Source organism: Odontesthes bonariensis, chromosome 8, assembly GCF_027942865.1.
Source record: "Odontesthes bonariensis isolate fOdoBon6 chromosome 8, fOdoBon6.hap1, whole genome shotgun sequence".
In the NCBI taxonomy this organism is placed as follows: domain Eukaryota; kingdom Metazoa; phylum Chordata; class Actinopteri; order Atheriniformes; family Atherinopsidae; genus Odontesthes; species Odontesthes bonariensis.
This window is the reverse complement of record NC_134513.1, coordinates 24,815,057-24,839,676: the sequence shown is the minus strand read 5'-3', so window position 1 is coordinate 24,839,676 and position 24,620 is coordinate 24,815,057. Positions and strand designations below refer to the sequence as shown.

The following is a 24,620-nucleotide window of genomic DNA, read 5'->3' as shown; positions in this document are numbered from 1 at the left end:
TATTAGAGCAGAAAGGAGTGATTTTACAAAACAAATCAGAACAAAACCCGTATCTGTATTCATGACTTGACTTTTAGTTGCATTTATGCGAGAAACTGTGGAGTGGGGCAAGTAAACCAGTGATTCAGTGACCATCAGTCATTCACTCGGAGCGATGCAGACAAACGGACGGTCATATCACGTAACCTGCTGATAATTATGGGCCCAAGTCTATGACAGTCAAGTTTTTGACCGAAAAATGTCACGTTTATCTTGCTGTATCCACCCGTTGACCAATAAAAGTTTAAAGAAACCTAATTGATCGTCATACCCGTCGCTTTGCAGAAATGTTTGTATGCTAGTCGCCTACAACTGCAGCTGTTACTGGATTACCCAAAGCTACAACTGACGAAGTATACATATAGATAAACACCCGTACACTCATTCAGATATCGTATATAGGTACTAGAAGATGTAATACAGTACAAAGATGTTAACAAGTCATCTTTGAGTCATCAATTGCGACCAGGTAAGATAAACAGCTAGCTAGCCCTCTCCATAGCACTGCCTGAAACGTAGGCTATATGTTATAAAGTTAGCACAAATAGCTACACCTATCAACTATCGTCTGTGACAGGCACTGATGAAAACTGCGGTTTAGATTGGTGTATTTATTTAAAATGATTAGGGAAAGTGAGTAAAATGTAACAAATGATATCGCTGGTGTTTCACATTTTAGTGGGACAGATCACTTTTACTGGGTAGGTAGATGTAAAATAACGAGTGACTTCAGGCGAACCCCGCTCCCATCGCGGACACTGATATAACTCATAAGAATAGTAACGCACGATGTTTTAGATAAGTAACTTCAATCTGACTACTAGTTTTGAAATAGTAGTTGCGTTAGACTACTCGTTACTGAAAAAAGTAGTCCGACTACAGTAACGCGTTACCGGCATCACTGATAATAATAATGATGATGATAATTATAATTGTTATTATCATTACATTATTACTCACCTTTTTGGTGGAGTCCAACTTTAAGATGGTGCCCAAGGTGGATGTGAGGCTGGCCTTGATGTGGTCTATGCGTGACAGGATGTCTCTGCCATACACAGACAGCAACCAGTGATCAGTGGGGACGTCAGCGGGCTCTGGGGGCTCCTCGCACACAACTGGGAACAGGCTGGGCCCATTAACAAAGTTAGAGCACTCTTCAAAATAGTGCCCCAACCTATCCAGCCATTCCTCCCCGTGATTTTCTTTCAGCTGTTTTAACAGCCGTGCAGAGCTGTTGCCCTGAGTTCGATCCCGCATCAGGCGGACGACACGTATGTCACAGGCATACCTAAAATTCAGATTTATAAAGTATTTAGTTTACAGTTACATTTACAGATCTATTTATTTTCTATGCCTCAAGTTACCATTTTACAAAATGCACTCCTGTGAGATTTGTTGTGGAACTGGCTGACATATTCCAACTTGTCAAGGACAATTGCCTGATCCAACATTCTGTGCAGACTTATTGAATAAACACACATGCATACACATACATGCTCAATTATAACACATGCAACTCCTCACCTCTTCACTGTCCCATTGCTTAAGGTGTTGTCTTGTGTTTATGTTGCTTTTTTTTTTGTGCTGAGGTTTTTTGAGATCTCAGACCGTATCCTAATAAGGGTACAGTGTGAAGTAGGATTTTTTTCCCTCCCCTCACCCAATGTTGTTCCCCTTCCTTCTTATCTGGCGGCACCTGCACAGCGGGCTGCGATGCCTGGTCACACTCTCTCTCCCTGTTTGTTTTCTGTGTTGTCTGTCTGGACCGAAACTGGAATTTCCCCTCGGGGATTAATAAAGTATAATTGATTGATTGATTGATTTATCCCCGGCTGCTGCTGACTGTAACAGTGACGTTCCAGGCTCCCCCTGAAAACAACACAAGAGATTTGGAAATGTACATAAATATGTCTCATTAAAGAAGACCTAGAACTCCATTACTTTAATGAAGACATACTACTGTACTCACAGATGAAACAGTCTCGCAGGTGTGTGCCGGGGTCCGGGAAGATGGAGCAATGCTAGGGGTCCTCACAGAGGATGGAGATGGGATAGGGCTCCTCACAGAGGATGGAGATGGGCTGGAGGTCCTCACAGAGGACGGAGATGGGATAGGGGTCCTCACAGAGGACGGAGATGGGCTGGAGGTCCTCACAGAGGATGGAGATGGGCTAGGTGTTTTCCGGGCTACCAAGTTGGGCTTCACTGAATCTGAAAAAGACCCACCAAAATGGGATTTAGTGAACTGAAATGACAAATGTACACTCATGTAAAGTAAATCCAATATGAATCCCAGCTTCAAAATAAGCATAAAAATGTGTTCTTCGATTTTTCCATCTGAAACATTACAGCATCATCTCATTAATGACAATTACTCATGTCTCGTCTTTCCCCCTGCGTGTCTTTCCCCCTCTCTCTGTCCCCTGCTTCCTGTCTCTCTCCAACTTTCTTCTCATTAAAGGCATAAAAAGCCCAAAAAAATACTTAAAAAAAAGAGGGGAATCAAACATAATTAAGTATTTATGCACTTTATACAGTTTACAATTGGTATGACATGAAAGCATTAAAAAAATCAAAACCATAGCTTTCTATACCAACAATAATTACAGTCAATTACTTATCTATCTATCTATCTATCTATCTATCTATCTATCTATCTATCTATCTATCTATCTATCTATCTATCTATCTATCTATCTATCTATCTATCTATCTATCTATCTATCTGTCTATTGACATTTTAAATTAAAAGGTTACTACTATACTATAAAGTTAAATGTGTCATTATAGTTTGGTCACAGAACGTGACATCATAATAACACTATTTTATTTAGGCCCTGCGATGGACTGGCGGCCTGTCCAGGGTGTACCCCGCCTCTCGCCCATTGACTGCTGGGATAGGCTCCAGCCCACCCGCGACCCGATCGACGGATTCAGCGGTATAGATAATGGATGGATGGATGGATGGATATTATTTTTAGCTGTTTAGCTATATTACAGTTTTTCTCTATTGGTTTGGCTCATTTCTTGAAACAGAAATTACATTCTCAAAACTCTAAGATCATTTGGCATAACACTCTTATAGTTCAGCACAACACCATAGCTAACCTGCAAAAGCACATATCTCTCCCAAAACTGTTCACCCATGCTTCAGACCTGATTTCTTTCCCATGAAAAGAGTCAGTGCCACCCAAATTGCAAAGATCTTTCTCAATTGCTGAGGCTCATTTCTTGAAACAGACCGGACGTTTTAAACACTCTTTAGTACTTTTTGCTAAACTAAACTGAATGGTTCAGCAAAACACCATGGTTCACCAGCAAAAGCTCATATCTCCCTCTAAACAGTTCAGCCATGTGTCAAAATGAAGTTTCTTTCTCATTCAAATAGTCAGTGCCCCAAAATGCATTGTCCTTTTGGCATTGTGTGAGCACTACAAGTCAAACTGTTTAGATGTTTTGTCACTATGGCATAGGACTACCTAACAGAATACAATAGTGTATAAAACTGAAGGAAAAAAGTTTCACAGTAAGAGTAGCCTCAAAGCACACACAATACACTCATACCAACCATTTTTATTCACACAAATACTGTGAAGTACGTAGTATTGTAGAAGGAAAAGAAAAATATACATAGCACACATATACTGTAATATAAACACAAACAAAAAACAAGCAAAATGATGTGGCCTACAGTACTGTAAATAAATCTGCAGCTTACAGAAAACACTATAGCAACACTTTACAGGTCGCTGTCGTCCCCCTCCCTCATGACCACTGTCCTCACCCTCCTGGCCGTCCAGACGTTGCTGTCTCTCTGGCCACAGATTCTCATCAACATCGCAACGTATATTTTACCTTGCAATGCAACGCGGGAAGAAACGCTGTGCATGCCGCAAACATCCCCTACACTGATCTCCTGTAATGTCTAAATATGCAGCGTCCATTGCATGGAGCAGGAATCTTTGGTCTTGAGCATGATGCTCATACACTCTCCACCTCCAAGCAGAGAAAAACTCCTCAATAGGATTAAGGAAAGGGGAATAAGGTGGGAGCATCATCATTCTTGGATGCATAGTGAACCAAGCCCTGATGAGTGGACCACGATGGAAGTTGACATTGTCCCACACAATCACATGGCGTGGTAGGTGAGACTCAAGAAGACCTCGCTCATATTCAGGGACCAAATTAGTATAAAGGTGGTCCAAGAAGAAGAGGAGCTTCTGTGTGTTGTATGGGCCCAGAGTGGGGATGTGAGTGGCCACACCATTCTCAGAAATGGCAGCACACATAGTTATATTGCCCCCTCGCTGGCCTGGAACATCCACCGTGGCCCGGTGGCCAATAATGTTGCGGCCACGTCTTCGCCCCTTGGCCAGGTTGAAGCCGGCTTCATCTACAAACACGAGGATGTAAGGGGTCTCATTTGCTTCCAATCCCATTATTATCTGCAAAAGTTAGAGTAAAAAAATTACATGTACCCATCATGTGCTTTTTAGCTGTTTTCACACACTGTTTTTATTTACTTCTTTTACTCTGTAAAGCACACTGGGCCTCATGCAAGAACCGTTCGTACGCACAGATTTGTTCTTAAATCGTCCGTACGAGTGATTTAAGAGAATTTGCGCATTTACCACTCTTTTCGTATTTTACGTTTTCTTTCAGGTACGAACAGAATACACGAGTGATCCAGACCTGTCGTAGGAGTTTCGTAAAATAGTCCGCTGTTATTCAAATCACGTTTGCTTGACTAATGGATTGTATATTTAATTACTTTGAAGAAAACATAAATAAATATATACATTATACCCAACAATGATGCTGATATTGTTCTGTTTGACTTAAAATATGCACTAATCGAAGGTTCATTTGAATCTGTATAATACGGGAAGCGTAACCAGCGGCTGTCTTGCTACTTTTGGATGCCTTAGCGCGTCAGGCTCTTGGAAGAGACCGTGTGGAGACAGACGAATGGCTGAGATCGCGATTTAGATTGCCAAGGACTGTGCTGCTACAAATATGCAGCTTAATTGCTAGAGCCACAACTCCAGAGAGAAACACGCCGATCAAACCCAATTCCACCACACATCCAGGACCTCACCATCTTTGGATTTTTGGCCACGGGAACCTTTCAGAGGGAGATTGGAGACAGATCGGAGTGTCCCAGTCCTCTGTGAGTCGTGCGCTCCCCTTGGTCATCAAAGCTCTCATCAGTTTATCACCCACCATGGTACATCAAATTCCCATACACCGCTGTCCAACAAGTACAAATTAAGAGGGACTTTCATGCCGTGGCTGGACTGCCAATCATAATTGGAGCACGAGACACATATACGCATCAAAACACCCGTGCCGTTATGGAGCGCACTGCTGAAGGCCAGGTGGGTGTGTCTCGATACAGCGGGGGGCAAAATAGCCCAGAGAAGGCATGCCAGATTTGCGGAATATTGCCATGAACGAGGGTCTCCCACTACCTGAACAGCCCAGGCAGACCAGAAGGTGTGGTGCCAGAAGACCCCCCTCATGGACCACCCCATCAAAGTGCCATCATGATGAGGCAACAACTGATTGCACGGCTTTAGTTGCAGTCATCGAGCGCCTGCCCAGGGCGAGACGTTTTTTTTTAAGCCATTTTCATATCAAACCATTTATTTTTTTATTTCGCTGACATAGTATTACAGTTTTTCTCAGTCGCTTTTGGACAATTCTCAGATCAGAGTTGCAATTCTCAAAACTATGTGTTCAATTGTCACATCATTGTGTCACTTGTGCACATCAAACAAGCAGTTTCTCATTTCTTTCAGCAAGTTGCCAATGCTTTGGCACATCCATGCACATGATTATGTACAATTCTCTGCTGTTTCCTACATTATCAATTGCTTTTGTCATGTTGATCAAAATGTATCGTACAGGTCTCTGTTGAACAGTCTCACCCCCCACAACATTAAGGCATTAGTTCATCGTATAGGTCTTTACATGCAAAATGGTTGAACAAGTTGTCATAATATGTCAAGCATATTTCTATACATTTCCATTAGACTTTTGTTCAAAATCTGTCCTGAATTGGTAAATTGCTCCCAGGTGAATGTTGACTTTCTCTAACGACCAATCAACTGACAAATATATATATAGCTGGAGCACAACACAATGTTTCAATGTCTGACAATGGAAGGAATTAGACGGGGCCAACAGCCACAGAAAAGAGGAAGAGGAAGAGGAAGAGGAAGAGGAAGAGGAAGAGGAAGAGGAAGAGGAAGAGGAAGAGGAGTGAGGTTGCGTGGCGGAGGAGTTGGGAGGCAGAACAGAGGAAGAGGCAGAAGAGGCCGAGGACATATGCGCGTTCCAGATGAGATCAGAGCCACCCTTGTGGACCATGTTCTCAATCATGGGCTTACAATGGCAGAGGCTGGTCGAAGGGTGCAGCCAAATGTTGGCAGAACAACTGTGTCCTCAATCGTTCAGACTTTTCGTCGAGAGAACAGGTATGTAATCCAACAATAGGCACTGTTCTGTAATGCTTCATACAATGTAACAGTATTCCACATTACAATATAAGTAAGTATACTTCATACAGTGACATTTTATCTTACTCAATTTTGTGTTTTGCATTGCTATATTGTAGGGTGACCATACGTCCGTATTTCTCGGGACATGTCCGTATTTCATGGGACGCCCGGGACAGGAAGTGAAATACGGACGTATGGTCACCCTACTATATTGTTTCCACATAGGACAGCAAGACAACTTCACAGGGGTGGCAGAGGGCCCCTTTTCACACCTGAACAGGAGGAGGCCATTTGCACCATGGTTATAGAGAACAATGCCATAAGACTTAGGGAGATACAGAGTGCCATTATAGAGGACAACAACATATTTGCAAACATCCAAACAGTCAGCATCTCAACAATTGACAGGGTACTGAAAAGACACCAAATGCATATGAAACAGCTGTACACTGTTCCCTTTGAAAGAAATGAAGAAAGAGTGAAGGAGCTGCGCTACCATTATGTACAGGTAAAACATGTATGAGCATACAGTAGCCGTACTTCACAGTAAACAGTACAACATTGCATAGTGATATACAGTACAGTAAGTGTGACCTTTACACATTTGCTATGGCTGTAGAAAAGAAGATGCAATATGTGCTGTATACATTTGATGTAACCTTATCAAAATGAAAATGCATGTAACTCATAAAACTAATTTTGTGTATTCTGGATATAGCGTATAATGGAACTGGAAGCAAGCGAGCCACCGCACAGTTTCATCTACATGGATGAGGCTGGCTTCAACCTCACAAAACGCAGAAGGCGTGGGCGAAATGTCATTGGGCACAGAGCGACAGTTGATGTGCCAGGCCAACGGGGCGGGAACATAACAATGGGTGCTGCCATCTCAGAAAATGTTGTGCTAACGCATATTCCCCTTATTGGTCCATATAACACAGATCGTCTAGTAACCTTTTTAGACGCTCTTTACAGGGATCTCATCCCTGAACATGAGAGGTCAGATTGGAGATGACTTGCCAAAGCATGTGGTAATTTGTGAGAATGTCAGCTTCCATCACTCAAACATCATCAGGCAATGGTTTGCAGCTCACAATAGGATGCTGATGGAGTTCCTCCCACCCTACTCCCCATTCCTTAACCCTATTGAAGAGTTTTTCTCTGCGTGGCGTTGGAAAGTGTATGAGCGCCAGCCACATACACAAATTACCCTTCTGGCTGCCATGGATGCAGCGTGTGAGGACATCACAGTAGATGCCTGCAGAGGCTGGATAAAACACTCAAGAAGATTCTTTCCACGCTGCATCGCAGGAGATAATATTCAATGTGACGTGGATGAGAATGTGGCCCAACAGACAGGAACGTCAACAGGTCTAGGAAGACTGTCTACACTGTAATTCCTACAGCACTGTATGTACAGTTTTCCCTTACTAGATTGTAGATTCACATTTCTACTTTTTCTTTGTGCTATGCAGTGCTGTCTTTTTTTTTTGTACAAATTACAAACAGTAAAAGGGTAATTGTGAATCTTGTCTCTTGTAATCAATCTCACACGTACACTAAGGTGTAAATTACAATAATTGTCATCAAAACTTAGCCATAGTTTACATCAGAACATCCCTCCAGAGTACACTGTTATATTGACAACATGACTAAGCAATTTGACTGTCTTCTCCGTACACAAGGACTTGATATTCTGATGGCACTGACATGTTCATTGACACATATATTTAGTTTTGAGAGATGAACTAAGGATTTTGAGCAAGAGAGTGGCTTTTGCAGGTCATCCATGGTGTTTTGCTATTTGTCCAAATCGTTTTGAGAAATGGCGTACTGTTTTGAAAATGGCGAGGATGATTCGAGAATTGTACCAAAGCGACTGAGAAAAACTGTAACTCTTTCCAGCAGCTCTAGGACCATTGTGGCTTTTAAAAACTAAAAGAACTTTGATGTGTAACATGGTGCTTAATAACATTTTGAGAAGCAACGTACATTTGAAAGCTGATTATACAAGGAGCAGAGAACGCACTGGCCGGGAATCGAACCCAGGTCAACTGCTTGGGAAGCAGCTATTCTCTCCACTATACCACCAATGCCCTGACAGACCCTGATTTAGTCATCTATCAACTGTTTTTCTTGCAGGGCTATGACACACTCACTCTTACTCAGGAATATTTCTATTTCTCCCAGAAATAAGAGAGAAGTCTAAAGCGTGAAACTTGTTCTTGCTTGGATTCATTCTCCAGATGTGCAGAATTGCTTTCATCTAAGGCTAAAATGTCCACAACTTCAGTACAATGCACTGTGCCAAATAATTTGCCAGTTAGGAAGAGTTCACCACAGTGTTGCAACCTGTACCGTGTGCACTGCTTTTGGGTCCCTGATGGTCTAGTGGTTAGGATTTGGTGCTCTCACCGCCGCGGCCTGAGTTCGATTCCTGGTCAGGGAATGAGGTAATCAGGTTTTGGCACTGTGTGTAGCGTAAACCTAAGACACTTCTGCTTTTGTTATCCAAGGAGATCCAACTAGAATGTCAATTTAATTGAGCCCTGTCACAAATTCAATAGGACCTTGGTTTGTAAGAAGTCATCCTATGCATACCACTTGATTTGAAATAACACTTTACAGCCAGCAGATTTACTACTTCTCTTTAGAGAAGGGCTCGCTTAACTCTTTTCAGCAGCTCTAGGACCGTTGTGGCTTTTAAAAACTAAAAGAATGATCAAGTTTTTCTGATACTTTGATGTGTAACACGGTGCTTAATAACATCTTGAGCAGCAAAGACAAATGCCATTTGTCATTAAATGACATGGGCATCCACGAATGATACGGAAAAAGAGAAATTTCATGGTCTATTGTCGGACTAAATGTTTTTGTCCGCGGACTTTGAGCATTTGGCGATCTGGCAGGTGCTGGCCGTCCATCCGTCTTGTATTGAGTTTGAGGGAGTCCCGTTTTTTTGTCGTACGACACTGTGGAATCTAATCTTCCCCACTTGCTTTGTAGAGGAGGAACTTAGAATGCACATGAGATAACAGATCATCACTTTAACTGAAGAGTCATAGCAAAACATGCTTCCTTGGTTGAAGAGTAGCTAGAGTGCATTAAGCTTGAGACTGTGTTTCCCCAACAAGCCACCCATTGTCTGAACAGAAGTAGAGATAGCAAGGTACATTTGAAAGCTGATTATACAAGGAGTAGAGAATGCATTGGCCAGGAATCGAACCCAAGGCAACTGCTTGGGAAGCAGCTATTCTCTCCACTATACCACCAACGCCCTGACAGACCCTGATTTAGTCATCTATCAACTGTTTTTCTTGCAGGGCTATGACACACTCACTCTTACTCAGGAATCTTTCTATTTCTCCCTGAAATAAGAGAGAAGTCTAAAGCGTGAAACTTGTTCTTGCTTGGATTTATTCTCCAGATGTGCAGAATTGCTTTCATCTAAGGCTAAAATGTCCACAACTTCAGTACAATGCACTGTGCCAAATAATTTGCCAGTTAGGAAGAGTTCACCACAGTGTTGCAACCTGTACCGTGTGCACTGCTTTTGGGTCCCTGATGGTCTAGTGGCTAGGATTCGGCGCTCTCACCGCCGCGGCTCGGGTTCGATTCCTGGTCAGGGAATGAGGGAATCAGGTTTTTGCACTGTGTTTAGCGTAAACTTAAGACAGTTCTGCTGTTGTTATCGAATGATATCCATCTAGAATGTCAATTTAATTGAGCCCTGTCACAAATTCAATAAGAACGTTGGTTTGTAAGAAGTCAACCTATGCGCACCACTTGATTTGAAATAACACTTTACAGCCAGCAGATTTACTACTTCTCTTTAGAGAAGGGCTCGCTTAACTCTTTTCAGCAGCTCTAGGACCGTTGTGGCTTTTAAAAACTAAAAGAATGATCAAGTTTTTCTGATACTTTGATGTGTAACACGGTGCTTAATAACATCTTGAGCAGCAAAGACAAATGCCATTTGTCATTAAATGACATGGGCATCCACGAATGATACGGAAAAGGAGAAATTTCATGGTCTATTGTCGGACGAAATGTTTTTGTCCGCGGACTTTGAGCATTTGGCGATCTGGCAGGTGCTGGCCGTCCATCCGTCTTGTATTGAGTTTGAGGGAGTCCCGTTTTTTTGTCGTACGACACTGTGGAATCTAATCTTCCCCACTTGCTTTGTAGAGGAGGAACTTAGAATGCACATGAGATAACAGACCATCACTTTAACTGAAGAGTCATAGCAAAACATGCTTCCTTGGTTGAAGAGTAGCTAGAGTGCATTAAGCTTGAGACTGTGTTTCCCCAACAAGCCACCCATTGTCTGAACAGAGGTAGAGATAGCAATGTACATTTGAAAGCTGATTATACAAGGAGTAGAGAATGCATTGGCCAGGAATCGAACCCAGGTCAACTGCTTGGGAAGCAGCTATTCTCTCCACTATACCACCAATGCCCTGACAGACCCTGATTTAGTCATCTATCAACTGTTTTTCTTGCAGGGCGATGACACACTCACTCTTACTCAGGAATCTTTCTATTTCTCCCTGAAATAAGAGAGAAGTCTAAAGCGTGAAAGTTGTGCTTGCTTGGATTCATTCTCCAGATGTGCAGAATTGCTTTCATCTAAGGCTAAAATGTTCAAAACTTCAGTACAATGCATTGTGCCAAATAATTTGCCAGTTAGGAAGAGTTCACGACCGTGTTGCAAACTGTACCGTGTGCACTGCTTTTGGGTCCCTGATGGTCTAGTGGCAAGGATTCGGTGCTCTCACCGCCGCGGCCCGGGTTCAATTCCCGGTCAGGGAATGAGGTAATCAGGTTTTGGCACTGTGTGTAGCGTAAACCTAAGACACTTCTGCTGTTGTTATCCAATGAGATCCAACTAGAATGTCAATTTAATTGAGCCCTGTCACAAATTCAATAGGACCTTGGTTTGTAAGAAGTCATCCTATGCATACCACTTGATTTGAAATAACACTTTACAGCCAGCAGATTTAGTACTTCTCTTTAGAGAAGGGCTCGCTTAACTCTTTTCAGCAGCTCTAGGACCGTTGTGGCTTTTAAAAACTAAAAGAATGATCAAGTTTTTCTGATACTTTGATGTGTAACACGGTGCTTAATAACATCTTGAGCAGCAAAGACAAATGCCATTTGTCATTAAATGACATGGGCATCCACAAATGATACGGAAAAAGAGAAATTTCATGGTCTATTGTCGGACAAAATGTTTTTGTCCGCGGACTTGGAGCATTTGGTAATCTGGCAGGTGCTGGCCGTCCATCCGTCCGTCTTGTATTGAGTTTGAGGGAGGCCCGTTTTTTGTGTTGTACGGCACTGTGGAATCTAATCTTCCCCACTTGCTTTGTAGAGGAGGAACTTAGAATGCACATGAGATAACAGACGATCACTTTAACTGAAGAGTCATAGCAAAACATGCTTCCTTGGTTGAAGAGTAGCTAGAGTGCATTAAGCTTGAGACTGTGTTTCCCCAACAAGCCACCCATTGTCTGAACAGAGGTAGAGATAGCAAGGTACATTTGAAAGCTAATCATACAAGGAGCAGAGAATGCATTGGCCGGGAATCAAACCCCCGTCAACTGCTTGGGAAGCAGCTATCCTCTCCACTATACCACCAATGCCCTGACAGACCCTGATTTAGTCATCTATCAACTGTTTTTCTTGCAGGGCTATGACACACTCACTCTTACTCAGGAATATTTCTATTTCTCCCTGAAATAAGAGAGAAGTCTAAAGCGTGAAACTTGTGCTTCCTTGGATTCATTCTCCAGATGTGCAGAATTGCTTTCATCTAAGGCTAAAATGTCCACAACTTCAGTACAATGCACTGTGCCAAATAATTTGCCAGTTAGGAAGAGTTCACCACAGTGTTGCAACCTGTACCGTGTGCACTGCTTTCGGGTCCCTGATGGTCTAGTGGCTAGGATTCGGCGCTTTCACCGCCGTGGCCTGGGTTTGATACCCGGTCAGGGAATGAGAGAATCAGGTTTTGGCACTGTGTTTAGCGTAAACTTAAGACAGTTATGCTGTTGTTATCGAATGATATCCATCTAGAATGTCAATTTAATTGAGCCCTGTCACAAATTCAATAGGACCTTGGTTTGTAAGAAGTCATCCTATGCGCACCACTTGATTTGAAATAACACTTTACAGCCAGCAGATTTACTACTTCTCTTTAGAGAAGGTCTCGCTTAACTCTTTCCAGCAGCTCTAGAACCGTTGTGGCTTTTAAAAACTAAAAGAATGATCAAGTTTTTCTGATACTTTGATGTGTAACACGGTGCTTAATAACATCTTGAGCAGCAAGGACAAATGCCATTTGTCATTAAATGACATGGGCATCCACAAATGATACGGAAAAAGAGAAATTTCATGGTCTATTGTCGGACAAAATGTTTTTGTCCGCGGACTTGGAGCATTTGGTAATCTGGCAGGTGCTGGCCGTCCATCCGTCCGTCTTGTATTGAGTTTGAGGGAGGCCCGTTTTTTGTGTTGTACGGCACTGTGGAATCTAATCTTCCCCACTTGCTTTGTAGAGGAGGAACTTAGAATGCACATGAGATAACAGACGATCACTTTAACTGAAGAGTCATAGCAAAACATGCTTCCTTGGTTGAAGAGTAGCTAGAGTGCATTAAGCTTGAGACTGTGTTTCCCCAACAAGCCACCCATTGTCTGAACAGAGGTAGAGATAGCAAGGTACATTTGAAAGCTAATCATACAAGGAGCAGAGAATGCATTGGCCGGGAATCAAACCCCCGTCAACTGCTTGGGAAGCAGCTATCCTCTCCACTATACCACCAATGCCCTGACAGACCCTGATTTAGTCATCTATCAACTGTTTTTCTTGCAGGGCTATGACACACTCACTCTTACTCAGGAATATTTCTATTTCTCCCTGAAATAAGAGAGAAGTCTAAAGCGTGAAACTTGTGCTTCCTTGGATTCATTCTCCAGATGTGCAGAATTGCTTTCATCTAAGGCTAAAATGTCCACAACTTCAGTACAATGCACTGTGCCAAATAATTTGCCAGTTAGGAAGAGTTCACCACAGTGTTGCAACCTGTACCGTGTGCACTGCTTTCGGGTCCCTGATGGTCTAGTGGCTAGGATTCGGCGCTTTCACCGCCGTGGCCTGGGTTTGATACCCGGTCAGGGAATGAGAGAATCAGGTTTTGGCACTGTGTTTAGCGTAAACTTAAGACAGTTATGCTGTTGTTATCGAATGATATCCATCTAGAATGTCAATTTAATTGAGCCCTGTCACAAATTCAATAGGACCTTGGTTTGTAAGAAGTCATCCTATGCGCACCACTTGATTTGAAATAACACTTTACAGCCAGCAGATTTACTACTTCTCTTTAGAGAAGGTCTCGCTTAACTCTTTCCAGCAGCTCTAGAACCGTTGTGGCTTTTAAAAACTAAAAGAATGATCAAGTTTTTCTGATACTTTGATGTGTAACACGGTGCTTAATAACATCTTGAGCAGCAAGGACAAATGCCATTTGTCATTAAATGACATGGGCATCCACGAATGATACGGAAAAGGAGAAATTTCATGGTCTATTGTCGGACGAAATGTTTTTGTCCGCGGACTTGGAGCATATGGCGATCTGGCAGGTGCTGGCCGTCCATCCGTCTTGTATTGAGTTTGAGGGAGTCCCGTTTTTTTGTCGTACGACACTGTGGAATCTAATCTTCTCCACTTGCTTTGTAGAGGAGGAACTTAGAATGCACATGAGATAACAGATCATCACTTTAACTGAAGAGTCATAGCAAAACATGCTTCCTTGGTTGAAGAGTAGCTAGAGTGCATTAAGCTTGAGACTGTGTTTCCCCAATAAGCCACCCATTGTCTGAACAGAAGTATAGATAGCAAGGTACATTTGAAAGCTAATTATACAAGGAGCAGAGAATGCATTGGCCGGGAATCGAACCCGGGTCAACTGCTTGGGAAGCAGCTATTCTCTCCACTATACCACCAATGCCCTGACAGACCCTGATTTGGTCATCTATCAACTGTTTTTCTTGCAGGGCTATGACACACTCACTCTTACTCAGGAATCTTTCTATTTCTCCCTGAAATAAGAGAGAAGTCTAAAGCGTGAAAGTTGTGCTTGCTTGGATTCATTCTCCAGATGTGCAGAATTGCTTTCATCTAAGGCTAAAATGTTCAAAACTTCAGTACAATGCATTGTGCCAAATAATTTGCCAGTTAGGAAGAGTTTACGACCGTGTTGCAACCTGTACCGTGTGCACTGCTTTTGGGTCCCTGATGGTCTAGTGGCAAGGATTCGGTGCTCTCACCGCCGCGGCCCGGGTTCGATTCCCGGTCAGGGAATGAGGTAATCAGGTTTTGGCACTGTGTGTAGCGTAAACCTAAGACACTTCTGCTGTTGTTATCCAATGAGATCCAACTAGAATGTCAATTTAATTGAGCCCTGTCACAAATTCAATAGGACCTTGGTTTGTAAGAAGTCATCCTATGCATACCACTTGATTTGAAATAACACTTTACAGCCAGCAGATTTAGTACTTCTCTTTAGAGAAGGGCTCGCTTAACTCTTTTCAGCAGCTCTAGGACCGTTGTGGCTTTTAAAAACTAAAAGAATGATCAAGTTTTTCTGATACTTTGATGTGTAACACGGTGCTTAATAACATCTTGAGCAGCAAAGAGAAATGCCATTTGTCATTAAATGACATGGGCATCCACGAATGATACGGAAAAAGAGAAATTTCATGGTCTATTGTCGGACAAAATGTTTTTGTCCGCGGACTTGAAGCATTTGGTAATCTGGCAGGTGCTGGCCGTCCATCCGTCCGTCTGTCCGTCTTGTATTGAGTTTGAGGGAGGCCCGTTTTTTGTGTCGTACGGCACTGTGGAATCTAATCTTCCCCACTTGCTTTGTAGAGGAGGAACTTAGAATGCACATGAGATAACAGACGATCACTTTAACTGAAGAGTCATAGCAATACATGCTTCCTTGGTTGAAGAGTAGCTAGAGTGCATTAAGCTTGAGACTGTGTTTCCCCAACAAGCCACCCATTGTATGAACAGAGGTAGAGATAGCAAGGTACATTTGAAAGCTAATTATACAAGGAGCAGAGAATGCATTGGCCGGGAATCGAACCCCCGTCAACTGCTTGGGAAGCAGCTATCCTCTCCACTATACCACCAATGCCCTGACAGACCCTGATTTAGTCATCTATCAACTGTTTTTCTTGCAGGGCTATGACACACTCACTCTTACTCAGGAATCTTTCTATTTCTCCCTGAAATAAGAGAGAAGTCTAAAGCGTGAAACTTGTGCTTCCTTGGATTCATTCTCCAGATGTGCAGAATTGCTTTCATCTAAGGCTAAAATGTCCACAACTTCAGTACAATGCACTGTGCCAAATAATTTGCCAGTTAGGAAGAGTTCACCACAGTGTTGCAGCCTGTACCGTGTGCACTGCTTTCGGGTCCCTGATGGTCTAGTGGCTAGGATTCGGCGCTCTCACCGCCGTGGCCTGGGTTTGATACCCGGTCAGGGAATGAGGGAATCAGGTTTTGGCACTGGTTTTAGCGTAAACTTAAGACAGTTCTGCTGTTGTTATCGAATGATATCCATCTAGAATGTCAATTTAATTGAGCCCTGTCACAAATTCAATAGGAACGTTGGTTTGTAAGAAGTCAACCTATGCGCACCACTTGATTTGAAATAACACTTTACAGCCAGCAGATTTACTACTTCTCTTTAGAGAAGGGCTCGCTTAACTCTTTCCAGCAGCTCTAGGACCATTGTGGCTTTTAAAAACTAAAAGAATGATCAAGTTTTTCTGATACTTTGATGTGTAACACGGTGCTTAATAACATCTTGAGCAGCAAAGACAAATGCCATTTGTCATTAAATGACATGGGCATCCACGAATGATACGGAAAAGGAGAAATTTCATGGTCTATTGTCGGACTAAATGTTTTTGTCCGCGGACTTTGAGCATTTGGCGATCTGGCAGGTGCTGGCCGTCCATCCGTCTTGTATTGAGTTTGAGGGAGTCCCGTTTTTTTGTCGTACGACACTGTGGAATCTAATCTTTCCCACTTGCTTTGTAGAGGAGGAACTTAGAATGCACATGAGATAACAGACCATCACTTTAACTGAAGAGTCATAGCAAAACATGCTTCCTTGGTTGAAGAGTAGCTAGAGTGCATTAAGCTTGAGACTGTGTTTCCCCAACAAGCAACCCATTGTCTGAACAGAGGTATAGATAGCAAGGTACATTTGAAACCTAATTATACAAGGAGCAGAGAATGCATTGGCCAGGAATCGAACCCCAGGCAACTGCTTGGGAAGCAGCTATTCTCTCCACTATACCACCAATGCCCTGACAGACCCTGATTTAGTCATCTATCAACTGTTTTTCTTGCAGGGCTATGACACACTCACTCTTACTCAGGAATCTTTCTATTTCTCCCTGAAATAAGAGAGAAGTCTAAAGCGTGAAAGTTGTGCTTGCTTGGATTTATTCTCCAGATGTGCAGAATTGCTTTCATCTAAGGCTAAAATGTCCACAACTTCAGTACAATGCACTATGCCAAATAATTTGCCAGTTAGGAAGAGTTCACCACAGTGTTGCAACCTGTACCGTGTGCACTGCTTTTGGGTCCCTGATGGTCTAGTGGCTAGGATTCGGCGCTCTCACCGCAGCGGCCGGGGTTCGATTCCCGGTCAGGGAATGAGGGAATCAGGTTTTGGCACTGTGTTTAGCGTAAAACTTAAGACAGTTCTGCTGTTGTTATCGAATGATATCCATCTAGAATGTCAATTTAATTGAGCCCTGTCACAAATTCAATAGGAACGTTGGTTTGTAAGAAGTCATCCTATGCGCACCACTTGATTTGAAATAACACTTTACAGCCAGCAGATTTACTACTTCTCTTTAGAGAAGGGCTCGCTTAACTCTTTCCAGCAGCTCTAGGACCGTTGTGGCTTTTAAAAACTAAAAGAATGATCAAGTTTTTCTGATACTTTGATGTGTAACACGATGCTTAATAACATCTTGAGCAGCAAAGACAAATGCCATTTGTCATTAAATGACATGGGCATCCACGAATGATACAGAAAAAGAGAAATTTCATGGTCTATTGTCGGACGAAATGTTTTTAACCGCGGACTTGGAGCATTTGGCGATCTGGCAGGTGCTGGCCGTCCATCCGTCTTGGATCGAGTTTGAGGGAGGCCCGTTTTTTGTGTCGTACGGCACTGTGGAATCTAATCTTCCCCACTTGCTTTGTAGAGGAGGATCTTAGAATGCACATGAAATAACAGACCATCACTTTAACTGAAGAGTCATAGAAAAGCATGCTTCCTTGGTTGAAGAGTTGTTAGAATGCTTTAAGCTTGAGACTGTGCTTGCCCAACAAGCCACCCATTGTCTGAACAGAAGTAGAGATAGCAAGGTACATTTGAAAGTTGATTATACAAGGAGCAGAGAATGCACTGGCCGGAAATCGAACCCCAGGCAACTGCTTGGGAAGCAGCTATTCTCTCCACTATACCACCAACGCCCTGACAGACCCTGATTTAGTCATCTATCAACTGTTTTTCTTGCAGGGCTATGACACACTCACTCTTACTCAGGAATCTTTCTATTTCTCCCTGAAATAAGAGAGAAGTCTAAAGCGTGAAACTTGTTCTTGCTTGGATTTATTCTCCAGATGTGCAGAATTGCTTTCATCTAAGGCTAAAATGTCCACAACTTCAGTACAATGCACTGTGCCAAATAATTTGCCAGTTAGGAAGAGTTCACCACAGTGTTGCAACCTGTACCGTGTGCACTGCTTTTGGGTCCCTGATGGTCTAGTGGCTAGGATTCGGCGCTCTCACCGCCGCGGCCCGGGTTCTATTCCCGGTCAGGGAATGAGGGAATCAGGTTTTGGCACTGTGTTTAGCGTAAACTTAAGACAGTTCTGCTGTTGTTATCGAATGGCAGATTATCCCCTAACATGAACTCTGCTAACATTATCCTTCTACAAAAACCAGGAAAAGACCCTGTACTTCCATCCAGCTACCGCCCAATATCACTAATAAATGTAGACCTCAAAATAATCTGCAAAGCTCTCGCCGAAAGAATAGAAAAAATAACTCCCCTTATAATACATCCTGACCAGACAGGTTTTATAAAGAGTAGACACTCATCCACTAACACACACACACACTAATTAATCTCATAGATTATTCTACCATCAGCAACTTGGAATCGTCAACAATCGTCTCTTTAGATGCTGAAAAAGCATTTGATAAAGTTAACTGGAAATTTTTATTTGCAGCATTAAACAATGTCGGGTTTGGGGCGTACTTCATTAACTGGATAAGGATACTATATAGCTCCCCAAATGCATGTGTCAGGACAAATGATCAAATTTCTCCAAGCTTCAGTCTGCAGAGAGGTACCAGACAGGGTTGCCCACTTTCACCCTCACTTTTTGCAATCTTCATCGAACCTTTAGCAGCCGCTATCAGACAAGATAGAAATATTAAAGGCATCCATCCCAAAAATATTGAACACAAAATAAGTCTTTATGCTGATGATGTATTACTTTTCCTTCAGAACTCAGAGACATCTCTCACTCACACGATCACACTCATAAATAAATTCTCAGCACTTTCTGACTACTCTATCAACTGGTCTAAGACCATCGTTCTGCCCATCAACTGTAGTTTCAAGAATATACCTGTTATCACTTTCAAGGGTGTAACTTTGGCTTTGACATTGGTGGGGACAGGGACCTAATCCCCCCCACCCCCACCCCCCAAAACTGCCACAAATGATATACCTTCAGTCGGTGTACAACCGAATCAATCAATGACACACATTGATAGTTTACACGTCTGTTTACTTCTGCCGTGAAACGGGTCTCCATGAAACAAAACATTACAATAACAGAAAAAATGTAGGCCTACTTTATTTTCAACTATACAGCATTAAGCAGTTAGTCTAAGTGATTTATATTTAAACAATGAACTTTCCTTCTGCAATGGTGTAGGGCATGCTATATGAAAGGAGAACTAACTAAATAAATACTTACATCTTAACATCACTTTACATCTTAACATTACTTTACTCCTCAAGACTTAGTAAGTATTTCAGCCATACTGCAACTGTCATCTCAACTGATGAGCACAAGAATGGGTCTATGTGAAGGAGCCAAACACATGCCTACGTCGATCGTTAACTGCGACAAACTGTTGGCATATTTGTTTTATGTCTATATTATCCAGTATGTCCTGATGAACATGGCATACAGCTGCATTGTTCAATCTCACTTGGGTCATTGTTGACCGCAGCCATGTTTTCAGCCTTCTCAGGGCACTGAAGCTTCTCTCTGCTTCAGCTGATGAAACTGGCACAACTAAAAGCAGCCTGACAAGGCTTTCCACTTCATTAAACAGACCCCTCACCTCAACTGGCATCCCTCTGATAATAGTAGCCACCTCACTACTAGATGTGAATGTATATTTTGACCTGAACATGGCCAACTGAATCTCAAGAGTCTGCCTGTTATTTTCTGGGTACTGATCAACAATGCCATCCACCTTTCCAGACAGCAGAGTTTCTTCCAATTTCTGCAAGACACACAGATCAGGTTGGTTAAACCTATCCTCAAACTGAACAGCTACAGTATCCAGCACCTTGTAAAATTCTGGTCTGTAAGACTCCTCAGGTGTCTTGGGAGTGTGACTGCCTGCCTCACCAGTGTACCGTTTCGGTGGCCGTCTCTGGTGAGGAATCTGAATTGGCTCAAGTTCCAGGGAATCCACCATTTCCACAGCTTTATCGAACACTTTCTGGAATTTTTCCTCATTTCTTTTACCCTGTAGGGTGGATTTGACGCACTCTATTGCTTCCTTCATTCCAGCAATTGTTGCTGTTCTTTTCTGCAGGGACTTATTGAGGCATTCTAGCTCCTCAATGACCTCCAATGCCACTAGAAGCCCAAGCACAGTCTTTCCCTTTGAAAATCTGTCATGCAAACCATTTGCCTTAGCAGCTGAGCTTGACCCACTTGCTGCCATCTCCTCTAGGCTCACCAGCACACTCTCATATTGAGATAGCACGGCTTTGACAGCATTTCCCCTTACTGTCCACCTGGTTGGGCAGAGTGGTCTAAGAGACACATTTGGTCCCTCTGAATCTGCGGCTACAGCTGAAAACATGCCCTTGAATTTGCCTGACTGCTTGCTTAATGTCCTCAGATCATGCACCCACTCTAAGGCATCACGAATTAAAGGACTGGCCTGACATGCAGCCTGTGTTATCAGGTTCAGGCAGTGAGGCCCGCAGTGCACATCCAATGCCAGTGGTTGCTGTTTTTTTCATTTCTGCCTGTGCACCTGAATACGATCCTGACATGTTTGCTGCACCATCATATGCCTGACCTCTCAAATATGCCAATGGGATATTCAGCCTCAAAAGCACATCCACCGCTGCTCTTGTTATCTCCACTCCAGTAGTTCTTGACACTTGATATAAGCCCACAAACACCTCATGTGGAACCGGATCCTCATCCACATACCTAAAACATATGGACTCTTGCTCAGTCCCTGAAATATCTTGAGTACCATCTATAATGATGGAGAACTGCTGCACAGACAGAGATCTGAGAGTTTGTGCAATATCTTTAACTATACAGGTGCCAAACAACTGTAAAATCTCATTTTGCACTGTTGGAGATGTATAATCATGGTGGACAACCAGTCAGAGAGACAGGCGTCATCCTTGGCTTTATGTTTCAAGTGTTGAAACAGGTTACCATCTTCCTTTCCATGGCCACGCATTGCCAATCCCTGCCTGCTAAGGAACTGTACTGAACCAACAATACTTCTTAAGCAGTGTCTGGCATTTCCCTGCTGTTTTGACCAGGCACTTGAGAGTTGTGAATCTATGGGGGCTGCTTGTTGAGCATGCACTGTGACTGCATGATGATGGGCCTGAGAATTTTGGTGCCGTTCAAATCTTTCAAGCGCATTCTTCCAGTTTGTATACCCCTTGGAGGAGAATGCAGGGTCTGCACTTTTCTGTACAGTATATGCCTTCACACAGTAAAAACAGAGAACTCCCTTTACTGCAGGACTATAATGAAGCCATGGGTACTGTTTATACCACCTTTCTTGAAAATGGAGGACCCTACTGGTCAATGTTTGATCTGGGATGGATTTTGGGTCAGGCTGGTTTGGCTTATTGCCTATGTCCAGACTATCACCACCACTACACTGCTCTTCATCACTGCCGGTGTCACTCTCACTGCTGCTCTCCCTGATGCTCACTACAGGTGTGCCAGTTTCCTTAGAAATAGCCCACATGATACCATTAGCCATACTGTAACATTATGTGATGATAATTACATGTGACCTCATGATATCACCACCCACATAATTAACTGCATACTTTTTATCCTCACATTAAAAAACATGGTTGTTCTTAATTGACCTCACCTTTGACCCTGACTCTTCTCCTGTATCTTCCCCTGTATCATGTGTCATGATTGCCACCTGATAAAATAATACATTGATACGACGTACAAAAAAACCATAACATGTCAATTCATTTTTTTGCCAAGCATACACCAATTGATCACTTTACATCATTAACCAACATTCATCTACCAACATGAATTGTGTTAAAAATTACTAGTAGTATCAATCAATAATCAACAATAAAATTCACCTGTGCTCCTGTCTCTTCGCCTTTGTCTGAGCTATTAGAACATGGCTGAGCTGTCACCTGTTAAATAGCAGTGACATCCCATGAGCATTCACTTAATGCACTCAAAGACAGTAATGAACCATCATCAGCCTATCATTGGTTATGTAACCCATGGTAAATTACAGGACAACTTCGGCAACTAATCATCATTCAACTTCACCTGTGACTCTTTCTCTCCATCGCCGTCTGCCTGTGTTGTAGTGTGGCGTTGTGATGTTGGATCTGTCACCTGGACAATAAAATGGGCCATGAATGCCATTTCATTCATTGGATATTCAACTGCACAACAGTCTCTGCAGTTAGTTGTGCCATCGTAGACAACTTGATTCATAGATAACGAGTTTGCCCTGCTAACGGGCTGTGTTCCAAACGTCATTTCATTAGCGAGTGATAGTGTGACTTACAGATTTCTTTGAAAAGTAGCTCCGTATGTCCACTTTTTTTCTTTTGCCTGCCATCTCACTTGGCAGTCATGTGCCCGTGTCACCCTTGTTGCACCAAAGATTCTGGAACGTTAGCCTGCCAGATTAATTTAATAACGTACCGTGTGGTAACACCACTGATTAGCGCAGTGATAGAACCTACCGAAAAGACCTCAGCTTTTTTTTTTTTTGGCGCTCCTGCCTCCTAGCAACCATACACAACCTAGAGTCTCACGTGAAAGAAGGGGAAGGCACAGCCAATCAGATTGGTCGTCAGCCTTTGGCAAAGGACTTTTGGTTAACCCTTTCTTCGCCGCAATGCGAATGAGACGGGAGACCGTTTTTTCCCCCCAGCCCCAGTGATCAAATTGGTGCGGACAAAACGATAATCGCTGGATATTGGTGGGGACGCGTCCCTTATATCCATGCCGAAATTACGCCCATGGTTTTGCATGTTTCTACTTCATCTTGATTATTATTTTGTCTTCAGGAATACCATATTAATACACATGAAAAATCGTTTTTCATGCTGAAATAAGATCTGCTCCTCGCATAATGTAAGTGTAACAGACAGAAAAGAAGAGAGGAGAGCATCAGGGAATTTATCATGTTAATGTTTCAACTAGCCTCCGATTTCCTGAAGCCTTGAGGTCACGCAAGTCTTCATTAAGGCCAAGCCTTGGAGAAACTTACATCAACTTATTTCTTCGTGAATCAAATACAAAAAAGCTGCTTTGAGAAGAGATCAAAACAGTTATACAGCATTTGTATATTTGTTTCATAAATAGTGTTAATTTAATATTCACCAGAAATTAGAAAAATAATTTATTCATCCCCCAATGGGGGAAATTCAAATTAGTCAAGTAGCTCAAATTTTTGTTAAATATTTACAATGATTGTAATAACAACATCAATAACTAGAAAGCTGCAAGCAGCTGTGAGCAGGACCGAGATGACGTACGTTGGAATGTGCGTACGTTGGGGCATGCGCTGGACGCTGGAGCTGCAGCTCTGCCCACACGCACGATACCCTCTCCGTACGTACGAGCACATAATAACCCCAATGCAGCGGGATTTTTGAAAATGCGATGATGATAAGGCTTTCAAATCACAAACGCCATCACATGATTTTCACTGCCTGGCCACGCCCACACCGTTCAGAGTTTTGAAAAGTTTTTCAATTAATTTTCCCCCCGTGTCTTAAGAGTAACCTGGCCAAGTTTGAAGATTTTAGCATGAAATATGTAGGAGGAGTTTGATCAAATGCAAGGTGTGTTAAAAAAAAGACATTTCTGACCACCATTAGGTGGCGCTGTAGGTGGATGTCACTATTTTATATGTGCGCGTTCAGGCTGGGTCCAGCAATCACCGAATGACGTTTGGGACAGATTGGATAGTGTATGTGGAAGTTATAGGCGACTTAATTTTTTGTGGCCAGTCATATATTTGAGGTGTCGCCACGGCCACGCCCTTTGAGGTTTGAAAAACTTTCTCCATGTTTTAAGAGTAACCTGTCCAAGTTTGAAGCTTGTAGCATGAAATATGTAGGAGGAGTTCGATCAAATGCGAGGTGTGGAAAAAAAATACTTTTCCAACCACCAGCAGGTGGCGCTATAGGTGGATGTCACTATGATAATATGTACGCGTTCAGCATTCACCTTATGAAGTTTGGGACAGATTGGATAATGCATGTGGAAGTTATAAGCGACTTGAATTTTGATTCGAGTGATGGCAAGTCATCAAACTTGAGGCGTCGCCACGGCCACGCCCTTTTGAAAAAGTTTCCCCATGAATTTTTCCCCCCATGTCTTAAGAGTAACCTGGCCAAGTTTGAAGAGTGTAGCATTAAATCTGTGGGACAAGTTCGATCTTATGCAAGGCGTGG

General features: G+C 42.7%; 8 non-coding genes across 8 annotated transcripts; 6 read left to right on the top strand and 2 right to left on the bottom strand.

Moving 5' to 3' along the window:
* Positions 1 to 8,566: 8,566 nt before the first annotated feature.
* trnag-ccc (transfer RNA glycine (anticodon CCC)) lies at positions 8,567 to 8,638 on the bottom strand. Its single transcript has one exon. It is a non-coding gene; the product is annotated as a tRNA-Gly (tRNA).
* A 2,644-nt stretch (positions 8,639 to 11,282) lies between these two features.
* Positions 11,283 to 11,354, top strand: trnae-cuc (transfer RNA glutamic acid (anticodon CUC)). The gene has a single exon. It is a non-coding gene; the product is annotated as a tRNA-Glu (tRNA).
* A 1,114-nt stretch (positions 11,355 to 12,468) lies between these two features.
* On the top strand, positions 12,469 to 12,540 carry trnae-uuc (transfer RNA glutamic acid (anticodon UUC)). Its single transcript has one exon. It is a non-coding gene; the product is annotated as a tRNA-Glu (tRNA).
* Positions 12,541 to 13,654: 1,114 nt separating this feature from the next.
* On the top strand, positions 13,655 to 13,726 carry trnae-uuc (transfer RNA glutamic acid (anticodon UUC)). Its single transcript has one exon. It is a non-coding gene; the product is annotated as a tRNA-Glu (tRNA).
* A 756-nt stretch (positions 13,727 to 14,482) lies between these two features.
* Positions 14,483 to 14,554, bottom strand: trnag-ccc (transfer RNA glycine (anticodon CCC)). Its single transcript has one exon. It is a non-coding gene; the product is annotated as a tRNA-Gly (tRNA).
* A 281-nt stretch (positions 14,555 to 14,835) lies between these two features.
* On the top strand, positions 14,836 to 14,907 carry trnae-cuc (transfer RNA glutamic acid (anticodon CUC)). Its single transcript has one exon. It is a non-coding gene; the product is annotated as a tRNA-Glu (tRNA).
* A 1,122-nt stretch (positions 14,908 to 16,029) lies between these two features.
* trnae-cuc (transfer RNA glutamic acid (anticodon CUC)) lies at positions 16,030 to 16,101 on the top strand. Its single transcript has one exon. It is a non-coding gene; the product is annotated as a tRNA-Glu (tRNA).
* Positions 16,102 to 18,395: 2,294 nt separating this feature from the next.
* trnae-cuc (transfer RNA glutamic acid (anticodon CUC)) lies at positions 18,396 to 18,467 on the top strand. The gene has a single exon. It is a non-coding gene; the product is annotated as a tRNA-Glu (tRNA).
* Positions 18,468 to 24,620: the final 6,153 nt, after the last annotated feature.